A 15,444-nucleotide genomic window follows, 5' to 3' on the forward strand; every position below is an offset into this window, starting at 1 on the left:
GTCCTTGAGCCTGAGTTTCCTTATTTGCAAATATGGTAATAATAACACAGCTGCATAAAACTTACAAAGATTAAATGAGAAAGAGTATATTATACAGTATTTAAAGCTGTGCCTGACACAGTTGATCAAATCCAACATGCTATTGATTGTAAGATGAAACATTATTTTATATATGACTAAGAAAGAAAATAAACAACTAGTTAACCCATGACACACCATTGATTGTAAGATGCATCCCATTCAGAAGTGTTAAAATGTGGGGGGAAAAGTCTCACAATCAACAAAATACAGTAATAAGAGGAATTTCAATTATTTTTATGTAAAAGTTTACTACAGAACTGTGGGCTGCTAGGATAACATTTCCTTCCCTTGGGCAACAATATAGTGACCCTAATCCCCTCATTGAAGAACAGTGCTAGAGGCAAGTTAAAATAACGTATTTTCTACATTCTACCAGATTCCTTTATCATATTTCCAAGTTTTCTAAGCTTTCAGTTGTATTAATTTAAGATTTCATTTATTTGTTTGAGAGAGAGAGTGCACGAGAGGGGATAGGGTCAGAGGGAGAAGCAGACTCCCCACGGAGCAGGGAGCCGGATGTGGGACTCGATCCCAGGACTCCAAGATCATGACCTGAGCCAAAGGCAGTCGCTTAACCAACTGAACCACCCAGGTGCCCCATTTGTATTAATTTTTAGATTTCAAAAGTTTTCCCCATGAGGACCACCATTTCAGACTTTATCGTCCTGCTCCAATCTCTATGCCTATTATAAGGGTTTTGTCCTGGGACTTCCTTTTGCTGTTCTCTGGGTAGGGTTCACTATTTCATGTACCCGTATCTCCCCCTTGCCTTAGTTTATACTTTATGTTGTGGTACACCCTCAAGGAACTTGTGGAAGGTAAATGGGAGCTAACCCTTCAGTGTGCTTATTAGAAGTATTAGTAACAATACTGTTTATAAACAAATACTTAATATTAGGCTAGGCATCATAACAGATTATGAGAGAAATTAAATCCCATGGGGTACCTGGGTGGCTCAGTCTTCAAGTGTCTGCCTTCGGCTCAGGTCATGATCCCGGGGTCCTGGGATCAAGCCCCATGTTGGGCTCCCTGCTCAGCGGGAAGCCTGCTTCTCCCTCTCCCACTCCCCCTGCTTGTGTTCCCTCTCTTGCTGTGTCTCTCTCACTGTCAAATAAATAAAAATCTTCAAAAAAAAATTAAATCCCTGCTTATAACTGAGATATGAACGGGTAAGAGCAACTTCTCTGAGCCTCACTTTAAATTTGTAGAGATAAAAATGCCTACCTTTCAGAACTGCTTTGAGGTTTATATAGAATGAGAGCAAAGTTCTGAAGTCAGACTACCTGTCTTCAAATCTTGGCTTCACCACTTCACTAGATGTGTAATTTTAAGCAAATCTTTCACTGCATTGTGCCTTGGTTTCCTTGAATATACAATGGCATAATGATAATAGTGCCTAAGTCCAAAGGATTTTATTTTATTTATTTCAGAGAGTGCAAGTGGGAGGAGGGGCAGAGGGAGAGGAGAGAGAGAGAATCCCAAGCAACCTCCACACTAAACACAGAGCTGGATGCGGGGTTTGATCCCATAACCTCTAGATCATGACCCGAGCCGAAATCATGAGTCGGATGCCCAACCTACTGAGCTATCCAGGTGCCCCCAAAGGGTTTTTTTTTTTTTTTTTTTTTAAGATTATGTGAGTAAAGTGTTTAGAACAGTACCAGGCTCATAGAGAGGGCACATTAAGTGTTAACTGTTATTATTATTGGTTCTATTAAACCACCTACCTCATAATCATTGAACAGTTTTTTTCATTCTATCCATTTTCCCTGGATTCTTACTCTCTTTAAAAGCTTCAGTTACCATCTGTCTGCTTCTGATCTGTAAAATAGTATCTGTAGCCTAAGTTTCTTCCCTGATTTTCAGACCTGATACCTGAAAGCCAAGTGGGCATTTACATTTGGAGATCTGAAACTAAACCTTTCCAGTTCTTCTACCCAAACTCCAATCTTCCCTTCTTCCCTTATTCTCCTAAAGAGTAGCACCATCATGTACCCAGTCTTTCAACCCAGAAAACAGGAATATCTAATCACCAAATGTGATAAATTCTCCCTGCCTCATTTCTCTTTTTTTCCCCCACATCTTTCAACTCCTACAGTTTAACTCAGGTTACCATTGTCTTCCTTTGCATTACAGCCTTCTACCTGGTTGGTCTCCAGTTACACACCCAACTGTCCCCTCTAAGCCATTCTTTTATGTAGCCAATAGTGATCTTTCTCAAATACAAAGATTTTTTTTTCCCCACTAGGCTGGCAGGACTAGATAAAAACTTTGAGAAACGAACACTGAAAAGATTATGAGGACCCTCCCCAAAATACACTTTAAATTAAAACAAATGCTAAAGTAAATGTGAGTTTATTATCTTTTGGAATATTTTATTTATTCAAATAATTTTCACTCTGTGAGTGTGGGTCCCAAGTATGTGCTTAATTTGTCTTTTGGGTAAGCAGCACTGTTTGAGGACAGAGACTGGGTCTTGTTTATTTCTGCATCCCCAGCTTTTGGAACATGGCCTGGCACAGAGAAGCTTCCCAATATATAATGAATGAATGATACAGTTGGGAGAGAGGACAATAGGTTGGACAAATATCTTGGAAGAATGGGGAATTTTAGTTGGACTTTGAGGAAAAAGTGAAATTAGGATGTGGGAGAAGTGGTGATCAAAAGCATTGAATTGGGAATGAGAGAGAGGACATCATAGTTTGTGTGTAGTTGAAACAACCAATATGTGTGAAGAGGCTGTATGTTTAGTAGAAATAGAATTGACTAGGTAAAGTGACTGTATTTTATCTGTAAGAGGTACATGGTTGAACTTCAGGAGAGCCATAAATCTGAAACTGTAGACAGAACTTTGTGCATTTTTTTCCTGAATCAAAGATTCATAGTTTTTATCAAATTCTCAAGGGAGTTTATAAACCAATAAATGTTAAGATTTATGTTGTATATTTGAGAGACTGATGGGTCTTAAGCTTGATGCTGTAACCAGTTAGTGTTCAAAAATTTTTTGCTGCAGTACTCCTTAGGAGCAGAAGGGAGAGAATGAGAGCCTAAGATCTGGAGATAGAGCCTGAAGATTGGGACTTTTAACAGTATATGTGAATTTTGCATTAAGGGATTGGTATTAAAGTTTCTAATGACCAGGGAACTCTAATTCAGGACTACTCCTTTCAGTTGGCAAAAAGATGAGCCATCGAATTGGAAAGGAAAAATTAAAATTAATCTTTGTTTGCAGATGACATCTTATATGTAGAAAACCCTAAAGATTCCACATAAAAAACCAACTGTTAGAACTAGTAAACAGGGGCTTCTGTGTGGCTCAATTGATTGAGCATTCGACTCTTGGTTTAGGCTCAGATCCTGATCTCAGGGTCATGGGATCAAGCCCTGCGTTGGGCTCTGCAGAGTCTACTTGGGATTCTCTCTCCCTCTGCCCCTATCTCTGCTTGTGTACGCTCTCTCTCTCTCTCTAAAATAAATCTTTAAAAAAAAAAAAAAAACTAGTAAACAGGGGCGCCTGGGTGGCTCAGATGGTTAAGCGTCTGCCTTCAGCTCAGGTCATGATCCCAGGGTCCTGGGATCGAGCCCCACATAGGGCTCCTGGCTCAGTGAGGAGCCTGCTTCTCCCTCTCCCTCTGCCTCTCTCCCTGCTCATGCTTTCTCTCTCACTCTCTGTGTCTCAATAAATAAAAATCTTAAAAAAAAAAAAAAAGAACTAGTAAACAAATTGAGCAGAGTAGCAGAATACAAAAACCCACTGACAAAAATCAGTTGTGTTTCCATAACCGTGAACAATCCAAAAAGGAAATTAAGAAAACAATTCCATTTGCAGTAGCATCAAAAACAAAATACCTATAAATAAGTTTAACCAAGGAGGGAAAAGATTTGTAACTCAGAATTATAAAATACTGATGAAAGAAATTAGAGAAGACACAAATAAAGACATTTTGTGTTCATGGATTGAAATGCTGTATTTTTAAGATGTCAATACTACCCTAAGCAGTCTGCATATTCAGTGCAATCCCTGTCAAAATTCCAGCATTTTTTGCAGAAATAGAAAGATCCATCCTAAAATTCCTATGGAACCTCCAAGGATCCTGAGTAGCCAAAGCAATCTTGAAAAGGAAGAATAAAGTTGGAAGTCTCATACTTCCTCATTTCAAAACTTACTTTCAAGCCTCAATAATCAAAAAAGTGTGGTACTGGCATAAAGACAGATACATAAACCAGTGAAATAGAATAGAGAACCCCCCAAATAAACACTTGCATATATGGTCAAATGTTTTTCAACAAGGGTGCCAAGACCATTCAATGGCTAAAGGACAGTTTTTTCAGGAAGTGGTATTCAGAAAACTGGATATCCACATGCAAAAGAATGAAGTTAGACCCTTATACCATATACAAAAATGAACTCAAAATGGATCAGAAACTTTAAGAAATAAAACTATAAAACTCAGAAGAAATCACAGGGGAAAAGCTTAATGAGATTGGATTTGGCAGTGATTTATTGTGTATGACACCGAAAGCATAGGCAACAGCAAAAAATAATAAGTTGGACTTTATCAAAATCTAAAACTTGTGCACAAAAGGATACAATCAACAGAGTGAAGAGGCAATTTATGAGATTGGAGGAAATGTTCACAAATCATATATTGGTAAGAGATTAAAATCCAGAATATATGAAAAACTACAACTCAACAGCAGCAAAACAACTCAAAAATGGGCAAAGGACTTAATAGATGTTTCTTCAAGGAAGATCTACAGATGGCCAATAAGCACATGAAGGAATGCTCAACATCACTAATCATTAGGGAAATTCAAATAAAAACTATGAGATACCACGTCACACCCAGTAGAAAGGCAGTTGTTCAAAACAACAAAATAATGTGTTGACAAAGATATGGAGAAATTAGAACATTTGAGCATTGCTGGGGGAAATGTAAAATGGTGCAACCACTAGGAAAAAGTATGGTGTTTACTCAAAATATTAAACAATTACCAAATGATAGGGGCACCTGGATGGCTCCGGTGGTAGAGTGTCTGACTCCTGGTTTTGGCTAAGGTCATGATCTCATGGGTCATGGAGCTAAGGACTGGGAAGAGGGAAGAATGGAGAGTTATTGTTTAATAGGCATGGAGTTTCAGTTCGGGAAGATGAAAAAGTTCTGGAGATGGATGGAGGAAGGTGATTGTTGCACAAGAAAGTGAATGTACTTAATACCACTGAATTGCACCTCCAGACCTGGTTAAATGGCAAACTTGACGTTATATGTATGTTACCATAATCTTATTTTTTTTAAAGATTTATTTTATGAGAGAGAGAGAATGGAGGGGAGGGGCAGAGGGAGAGGGAGAGAGATCCAAGCAGATTCTGCACAGAAGGTGGAGCCCAGCAAGGGGCTTGATCTCACCACCCTGAGATCATGACCTGAACCGAAACCAAGAATCTGCCGCTTAGCCAACTGCGCCACCCAGGCGCCCCATATGAGCACTCTTTTTAATACCAAGATCTGAAAACAACTCAATGCCTATCTACACATAGAGGAATAAATTATATAATAAATAAATTGGAGCGTATTTAAACAGCACTACAAATGAATGTATTACAGTTATATGCCACAATGTGCATTAATCCTAACAATATAATATTGAGTGGAAAGAGTAAGTGCTTAAGAATTACAGGATGTGGTAGACTTTCTATAACGGTCATAATAATAAGTGATGCAATGGAGGATCAAAGATGGATGTAAATGTAAATTCCTGTCTTAGTTTTCAAGTTGGTGGTGATTTCATGGATATTTGTTACTTTAAATGAAAGACTGAATGCTTGAGGGCCTTGAACACACCAATGATGCGAATGTGTCATGAACCAAGAATAATGATGAATCTAATTCTCTGCATCTGAGCTAAAATAAAAAAATTCTTCCTGTGTTCAACTCTGTATCTGTTTGTTCTAAGTAAGAAGAAGAAAGTAGAGAGGTGGGGAGTAATCTTTTAAATTACTTACCATGGGGGCACCTGAGTGGCCCAGTCACTTAAGCATCCAACTCTTGATTTTGGCTCAGGTCATGATCTCAGAGTCATGAAATTGAGACCCCCACCTTGGGGCTTAAGATTCTTTCTCTCCGTCTCCCTCTGCCCTTCCCCCCCATTCTCTCGCTCTCTCTCAAAAAAAAAATTTTTTTTTAATAACTTACTATCAAGTAAAAATGATACTCTAGGAAAATATGTCACATTTCTTTTGCAGCTTCAGATACCCTCTGATTGATTGCCACTTATGCCTGGGCATTTAAGCATCTCAATTTTAGAAGATAAGTGACAGTGGAAAGTCACCCAAATATCTTGAGCTTGGATGGGAATTTTGCAAAATAAGCAGTGTTTCTGTGAAAAAAAAAATTTAGTCTGGCAGCTTTACATAGGATAGATACATTTTTTTTTTAAGATTTTATTTATTTATTTGACAGAGACACAGAGAGGGAACACAAGCAGGGGGAGTGGGAGAGGGAGAAGCCAGCTCCCCGCTGAGCAGGAGCCCGATGCGAGGCTCTATCCCAGAAGCCTGGGATCATGACCTGAGCTGGAGGCAGACGCTTAACGCTTGAGCCACCCAGGCGCCCCAGGATAGATACATTTTTGAGAGAGATTGCAGTCAGAGTAACCAACTATCAGGCCATCACCATGATGCAGTTTTCAAGTAAAGGGAGACTTGAACTAAAGTATCAGCAGAAACTGGGAAAGAGCTAAACTAAGAACTTTTTGTAGGATGAAATAGTAATTCTTAGAATTAAATAAGATGAAGTAGGGGCACCTGGGTGGCTCAGTCAGTTAAGCGTCTACCTTTGGCTCAGGTCATGGTCTTGGGTCCTGGGATTGAGCCCTGTGTCGGGCTCCCTGCTTGGCGGGAAGTCTACTTCTCCCTCACCTTCTCCCTGTGTGTGCTCACTCGCTTGCTCGCTCTCTCAAATCTCCAAAAAAAAAAAAAAAAAAGATGAAGTAAATAAGAATACTTAAATAATTCTAAGGTTTCTACCAGAAGTATTTCTAAGTTTTATGTGACCCAAAGCTTATACAATTCTAGGGACTCCCTTTAAGAAAAGTGGTATGGCAAAATCAAAATAGGATCAAAATTAGATACAAAAGTGAATACTTCTTTGAAAGGGCCTAGTGCAAGTGAGGATTCCAGAAACTTAATTTCATTAACGTCTTGGCAAATCTGTCTCTGGATTTTAACCTGTATGGGGACAAACCTGACACAGAGTGGCTGGAAGGGCAGCCTTTTAAGAGAGGAAAATATAAAAACTTCAGTCTTGGCAATAAACTTCTGTAATATTAGTTAGAAGGGGCATTTGAAAAAAAATACCAAAACAGATCCGCATTCCTTTTCCCATGTGCAAATCTGGCCCATCTTAATAGAAGCCTAAAATCTGAGGTGACTTTCCCCATTACAAATACACAACTGTCGTGCTTACTCAGTATTCCTCTATCATTGGCCAATAATTCACTTTTACTCACTATTTAGACTCTTACCCTTCACCTTAGTGGTTCACTTTGCTGCCAAAAAGACGTTGATTTCATTCACAGAGAAACATAAATAGCATAAGTAATTCTGTTGACTGCCCATAGCTTCATTTCCCCAGCTTCAGTCCTTTTTAGGAGCTCAGTCTCCAATTGACCTATATATCTGGCACAGGGCCTGTTTAGTGGATACTTTTTTTTTTTTTTTAAGATTTTATTTATTTATTACAGACAGAACAGGAGGGAACACAAGCAGAGGGAGTGGGAGAGGGAGAAGCAGGCTTCCCGCTGAGCAGGGAGCCCGATTCAGGGCTCGATCCCAGGACCCTGGGATCATGACCTGAGCCAAAGGCAGACACTTAACGACTGAGCCACCCAGGCGCCCCTTGGATACCTTTTTTTAAAGAATTTATTTGTCGGAGAGAGAGGGAGCACAAGGAGGGGAAGAGGCAGGCAGAGGGAAAAGCAGTCTCCCCACTGAGCAAGGAGCCAGACGCGGGACTCAATCCCAGGACCCTGGGATCATGACCCAAGCCGAAGGCAGCCATTTAACCGACTGAGCCACCCAGGTGTCCTGTATTAAAGTTATTTTAAAATTTTTCTTTAATTTTTTTCTTTGACCATTGGTTCTTTAGTAGTATGTTGTTTAATCTCCGCGTATGTGTGAATTTTCCAGTTTTCTTCTTGTAATTGATTGCTAGTTTCATACACTGAGGTCAGAAAAGATGCTAGACATGATATTAATCTCCTTAAATTTATTAAGGCTTATTTCATGGCCTAACATGATCTCTCCTAGACAATATTCCATGTGCACTTAAGAAGAATGTGCATTCTGCTGCTTTTGGATATAATGTGTTCTAAATGTCTTAATTCTACTTGGTGTAACATATCGTTTAAGTGCAACACTTCCTTATGGATTTTCTGTCCCTATTATCTACCCATTGTTGAAAGTAGGTTATTGAAGTCCCCTACTATTACTATGTTGCTGTTTCTCCCTTCAGGTCTGTTAATATTTGCTGTATATATTTAGATGCTTCTATGCTGGGTGCATAAATATTTACAAATGTTGACCCTCTTTTGGGTACATTATATAATGACCTTTTTTTGTTTCTTATTACAGTCTGTCTTAAAGTCTATTTTATCTGATTTTAAGTATAGCTACTCCTACTTTCTTTTGATTTCCATTTGCAAGGAATACCTTTTTCTATCCTTTCAGTCCACATGTATTTTTTTAAGATTTTATTTATTTATTTGAGAGAGAGAGAACTAGGGCGAGAGAGCATGAGTGGGGGAGGGGCAGAGGGAGAAGGAGAAGCAGACTCCCTGCTGAGCAGGGAGCCCGACATGGGGCTGGATCCCTGGACTCCAGGATCATGACCTGAGCTGAAGACGATGCTTAATCGATTGAGCTACTCAGGTGCCCCAGTCCACATGTATTCTTAAAGCTTAGCTGAGTCTCTTGTAGGTAGCATATAGTTGTTGTTGTTGTTGTTAATCCATTTAGATACTTTATGTCTTTTCCTTGGAGAATTTAGTCCATTTACATTTAAAGTAATTATTGATAGGTATGAACTTATTATTGTCATTTTGTTCATTATTTTCTGGCTATTTCATGAGTCCTTTATTCCTTCTTCTCTTGTTCTCTTTGTGATTTGATGATTTTCTGTAGTGGTATGCTTAGAGTCCTTTGTCATTAACTTTTGTATATGTGCTTATAGATTTTTGATTACCATGAGGCTTACATAAAAGAGAAAGATATTTTGCTTTTGAATCCTTTTCCATCCAAATAATTTTCTTGTGAAATGTCTGTTTATACCACTCCCCCTGTTGGTTTTTTCTTTTCCTATTATTAACTCCTGTACTTCTACAACATCCTTATATTTGTCAGTAGCTTTGCTTATAATTATAGAGGTTCTCCACTATTATTTTCCATGACTTTATGAAAGTCCTATATCTTTTAAAAGAGATTTGCAATTTCACTTTGCAAACACTTTGGACTGAATTTGCAAATAAACTAATGGAGCAGAAAGATATGTTAAACGAGGAGGGATATGTGATGATTCATTTTTATAAATGATTGGTTCATTGGTAAATATATGATAGGGAAACTTTTGCTTCCTAGTGCAATCTATTAACTGTGAGGACCTAGGTAATGAAACCCTGACTATTAAGGATCCCTTGCAGGCATTTAGTGGGGTTCCAGTGAGTCTCCTAAGAGACAATGGATGTGAAGTGCTTAGCGTTTGTTCCTGGCACAAATAGAGTTGATTACTTAATTCTTTGTGTTGCCAAGGTATACTATAATATCACATCACACAGTATTATGATTGCCTAATTGTTTGTTTCTTGATAGTCTGTGACTCCTAGAAGGTAGAAATGGTTTCTAATTCATCTTTATGCTCTTGATACTCAGTAAGTGCCTCATACATGGTGAACATTCAAAACATGTTGAATGAGTAAGTAAAGGAATGAATGAATAGATATCTTCCTTGTCTTTTCTTGTTATGATAACCTATCTCAGATTATCTATTAGTCTTCCACAAAAGTAATTCCTTTAGGCTATGAAGCTATTTTGTTTTTTGCCTTTAATTAAAAAAAATTTTAACAAGGCAAATACCTTTGTACTGATACGGAATGTTCTCCAAGATACAATGATAAAAACAAAATGCAGAACGATTTGTAGCATATGCTACTTTTTTTTAATAAAGATTTTATTTATTTGACAGAGAGAGAGCGTGCGCATAATCAGGGGAAGCAGCAGCAGAGGGAGAGGGAGAAGCAGGCTCCCCACTGAGCAGGGAGCCCGATGTGGGGCTCCATCCCAGAACCCTGAGATCACGACCTGAGCCGAAGGCAGACGCTTAACCAACTGAGCCACCCAGGCACCCCTATGCATAGCCCATCTTAAGCATATGTGAGAAACCAGTAAGAGTGACTGCTTTTGGGTAGTAACACTGGGAATACCCATGGTAAAGATTTACTTTATTACTGTATACTCTTTCAATTTACCTTGTGCCTATATTACCTATTCTATATAGGTATAGATAAATATATATAAATTTTATTTTACAAAGTTTTTACCATTTGTGAAACCTAAAATAACTGGTGAAAAGAAAGACTGAGATGATGTTGGGATATTACTAATTCAGGTTAGAAAAGTACGTAAAAATGCATATATACAAGTATGTAAGATTTTAAAAATATTTTTTCTTTGTCTTCATCTACCGGAAGGCTTACATATTGCATATTTCAAGTTGGCCTAAAGGTCACAGATACATAAAAATTGGATGGAATTTAAATTACTTTTTTTTTAAGATTTTATTTATTTATTTGAGAGAGAGAGAATGAGAGAGAGCACATGAGAGGAGGTAGGGTCAGAGGGAGAAGCAGACTCCCCGCCGAACAGGGAGCCTGACGCGGGACTCGATCCAGGGACTCCAGGATCATGACCTGAGCCGAAGGCAGTTACTTAACCAACTGAGCCACCCAGGCGCCCGGAATTTAACAGTTAAATTGTTTTTCTAAGTGATTTCCACACTCTTTGTCGTATAATTTGGTTTTTCTGTGAGAACCTTTCACCTCTAGCCATACTAAGTTTTGTTTCTGAGACTTTCATTCAGTATGGGGGTTTTGTGTGTGTGTGTTTGAAGGTTTTATTTTTTTTTTAAAGATTTTATTTATTTATTTGAGAGAGAGAGAATGAGAGACAGATAGCAAGAGAGGGAAGAGGGTCAGAGGGAGAAGCAGACCCCCCGCTGAGCAGGGAGCCCGATGTGGGACTCGATCCCGGGACTCCAGGATCATGACCTGAGCCGAAGGCAGTCGCTTAACCAACTGAGCCACGCAGGCGCCCTGAAGGTTTTATTTTTAAGTAATCTCTACATCCAACATGGGGCTCAAACTCACAACCCTGAGATAAAGAGTCCCACACTGCACTGACTAAACCAGCCAGGCGCCCTTCATTCATCGTGGGTTTTATGGTTACTCTTGCACAGACAACCTAAAATATGCCCAAATATCCCAAATTAAATGATCTATATACAGTTTCTCCCTAAAGCATAATAGATTCTGCCAGTATTCTGCCCACCCTTGGGTCTAACCTGTTGTATTCACTCCACCAACTTCCAGCTGCCTGATGTTTTCTGGCATCAGGAGCCTCTGCCTTTCGAGCCTAAATGGGTTTAAACTTTAATAGTCATTTATCAGTGTATCAAAGGCCTTAAAGGGGTGCATGCTTTTTGATCCAACAATAGGAAAAAAATCAGAGGATGGGCCAATAAGCATTTTTAAGGATGTTCTCACAGCCTTCAATTTAAAAATTTTTAAAAAGCAGAATATCTAAATGCTAAAAAAGAGGATTGTTTAATACAGTATAACAAATGTATGCAATGGAATACTGCTCAGTATTTAAAATTATATAAATGTATATTGATTTCACTGCACGTTCACAATATATTATGTGACTATATCGGTTCATTGGTAAATATGTATTAGGGCAAACTTAGCTTTTTAGTGCAATCTCCTAACTATGGGGACTTGGCTAATAAGATCTTAGCTAAGGGGCACCTTCACTAAGTACCATATGAAAGTTATTTAAATTAAATGGATTTACATACATACATGGCTCAGTCGGTTAAGCATCAGCCTTTGGTTCAGGTCACAATCCTAGGGTCCTGGGATTGAGCTTGTGTCGGGCTTCCTGCTCAGTGGGGAGCCTGCTTCTCCCTCTCCCTCTGCCCCTCCCCCTGCTCCTGCAGCAGTCTCTTCCTCTCTCTCGCTCTATCTCAAATAAATAAAATCTTTAAAAAAATAAAAGTATTCGGGCGCCTGGGTGGCTCAGTTGGTTAAGCGACTGCCTTCGGCTCAGGTCATGATCCTGGAGTCCCTGGATGGAGTCCCGCATCGGGCTCCCTGCTCGGCAGGGAGTCTGCTTCTCCCTCTGACCCTCCCCCTCTCATGTGCTCTCTCTCATTCTCTCTCTCTCAAATAAATAAATAAAATCTTTAAAAAAATAAAAAATAAATAAAAAATAAAAAAATAAAAGTATTCAACAATAACAGCAACAGTGAAGCCTTACTCTCTTAAATACACAAAATGATGTGTGTCTGTATTGGCCAATTAGGTTCCTTTGTAGCAAATGCAGTACACTGGTTTGTGGGGTATTCCATGTAGAATACAGCTGAAACATTTCTGTGAACAATGGATAAGTTATATTGGATTTGATTCATTTTACCTGTGTCAGGCCACTTTTGCACAACACTTGGGGAAAATGCTTTATTGTTTACTCCTACCATATGAAAGGAAGGAAGCAGTTCCCAGCTGTTAGGAAATATAAAGCCATTTGGGAAATCTCCTGGGTTGTAAGGTATTACTGATACAGAGATGCTGAACCACAGCTACTTTTCTAGGGAAAGGAGAATTTGTAAATGTTATTACTTAGTTAAATTACTTTATCTTAAAGTAGAACTACAGATATAACTTATTTAAATTTTCCCAGTTTCAAATAGTGAAGCCAAAGATTATTTTCACAAATTAAAGTTGCTCTGGGACCTGGTTAGATGTCTCTGCTGTACGTTTCCTTAGTACTTTCCTTAGCATCACATTTTTTGTCATGGCTTATTCGAGGATGTTTTTCTTTTCTTTCTGAATTGTAAGCTCAGTAGGAGTAGGAATGATATCTGTCTTACTGGCACATAATAGGAACTCAGCATTTAATGAAAGAATGTATAAAGAAGGGATGGAGGGGCGCCTGGGTGGCTCAGTTGGTTAAGCGACTGCCTTCGGCTCAGGTCATGATCCTGGAGTCCCGGGATCGAGTCCCGCATCGGGCTCCCTGCTCGGCAGGGAGTCTGGTTCTCCCTCTGACCCTCCTCCCTCTCATGCTCTCTGTCTCTCATTCTCTCTGTCTCAAATAAATAAATAAAATCTTTAAAAAAAAAAAAAAAAGAAGGGATGGATACAGTTCCAACTTAGAGCTAGGACATAAAGAGCATAGGCTTTAAAATGCACAATGGAGACATTCCTTACACATTGATAGAGAAGTGCATGTTACATTTAAGGTTTGAAGTGCATGTTACATTTAAGGTACATTTGCATTTAAGGTGAAATATTTATGTTAGTAGTTGACACTCACCAATTCTAGTAAGTAAAATGCCAAGATAGGAATATTCTACTATGAGTCCCTGTGAGGAGTAAGAATATAGAGAAAGTGACAGATAGGCTACAATGTCACAATTATATAAATTCATCATTTAATAGATGAATAAATTGAAATCCATACAATTTAAATAACTTATAAGGTTTCATAGTTCATTATTGATCATTCCAGACTGTGAGCCAGGTCTCCTGATTTGCTGGTCTAGTTCTCTCTCCACCAAACTTAAAGGATTGACTATCACCTAAGTTCAGGAAAGGAAGAACAGAGATAATCTTCTTGTTCTTCAAACATGCTGGTCCAGGGGCGCCTGGGTGGCTTATTCTGTTAACCGTCTGTCTGCCTTCGGCTCAGGTCATGATCTCAGGGTCCTGGGATGGAGTCCTGAATCTGGCTCCTTGCTCAGTAGGGAGTCTGCTTCTCCCTCTTCTTCTGCCTGCCCTTCTGCCTGCTTGTGCTCTCTCTCTGTCTCTGTCAAATAAAGTCTTTAACCGGCCCCCCCCCAAAAAAAAACCAAAAAAAAAAACCAGAAAAAACCATGCTGGTCCACATTTCTTCTTCAGCCACAAAGATCAGCAAAAAGGGGGGGAGGGTCATACATACCCCACAAACCAATGTACCAGTGTACAAAACAGGATTTCACATCTGGAATACTATCTGTAACTCTGTGTCCATACCACAGGAAAAATACACTAGCCAGAGAAGAACTGCAGGAGGTAGTGAAATTGACCTGACAGAAGGATTGAGAACAGGCTAAAGACATTGTGATGTTTCAGACTGAGCTGTTAAAAGAAAATATAACTCTTGGCACTACACCTGAAACTTTTAAGTTGTCAGCATAGAGGGACGTGAGATCCTTCCACAAAATAGCCATGGATGCTATTGTCAAGACGGTCTGTCATGAATTAAATGATCCATGAGACTGATCCGGTGTGTTCATTCACATGGTTTTACTTACAAAACTCTATTTCTTGTCATTTTAAACCCCATTTAATCCCTAAAAACACCACCAGTGGAGAGGGGAACATGAATGCCTAATTGTTTTCTTCTCTGGTGACAAACTGTGGGGCTTCAGGTAATAGAATGACACACTTGGAGGCCCCTCCTCTGTTGATCTTCATTTCATTCCAAGTCCTGTGATGTTATGGATGAGAGATCCCTCCCCTGCAGTTATAACTATCAACTACCCATCTCTTCTATTCATTTCCTCTTTTGGGGCCTGTGAATATCTTCCTGTGTAAGCACGTCTTGATTTCTAATACCCATAGTGGAAACTGTTTTTTTGTGATACTGTCAGAGCACTCAAAAGATAAATATTTTGAGTATCCTAAAATAAACAAATTATCCGTTTGTTTCACATCTGTGTTGTGTCCTGTTTCTTTTTTTTTAAAGATTTTATTTATTTGCGAGAGAGAATGAGAGACAGCATGAGAGGGAGGAGGGTCAGAGGGAGAAGCAGACTCCCTGCTGAGCAGGGAGCCCAATGTGGGACTCGATCCCGGGACTCCAGGATCATGACCTGAGCCGAAGGCAGTCGCCCAACCAACAGAGCCACCCAGGCGCCCCTTGTGTCCTGTTTCTTGTTGGAAGTTATCAGATGTCAGTCTTCAGCCTTCTTCAGGGTTTGTTTCTTCTTTAATCTTCTCTTTTGTATTTAACTTTTAATATTCTCCTGTCCCACATATTTTTCAAAGTTC

Source organism: Neomonachus schauinslandi, chromosome 6 (assembly GCF_002201575.2).
Source record: "Neomonachus schauinslandi chromosome 6, ASM220157v2, whole genome shotgun sequence".
Classification (NCBI taxonomy): domain Eukaryota; kingdom Metazoa; phylum Chordata; class Mammalia; order Carnivora; family Phocidae; genus Neomonachus; species Neomonachus schauinslandi.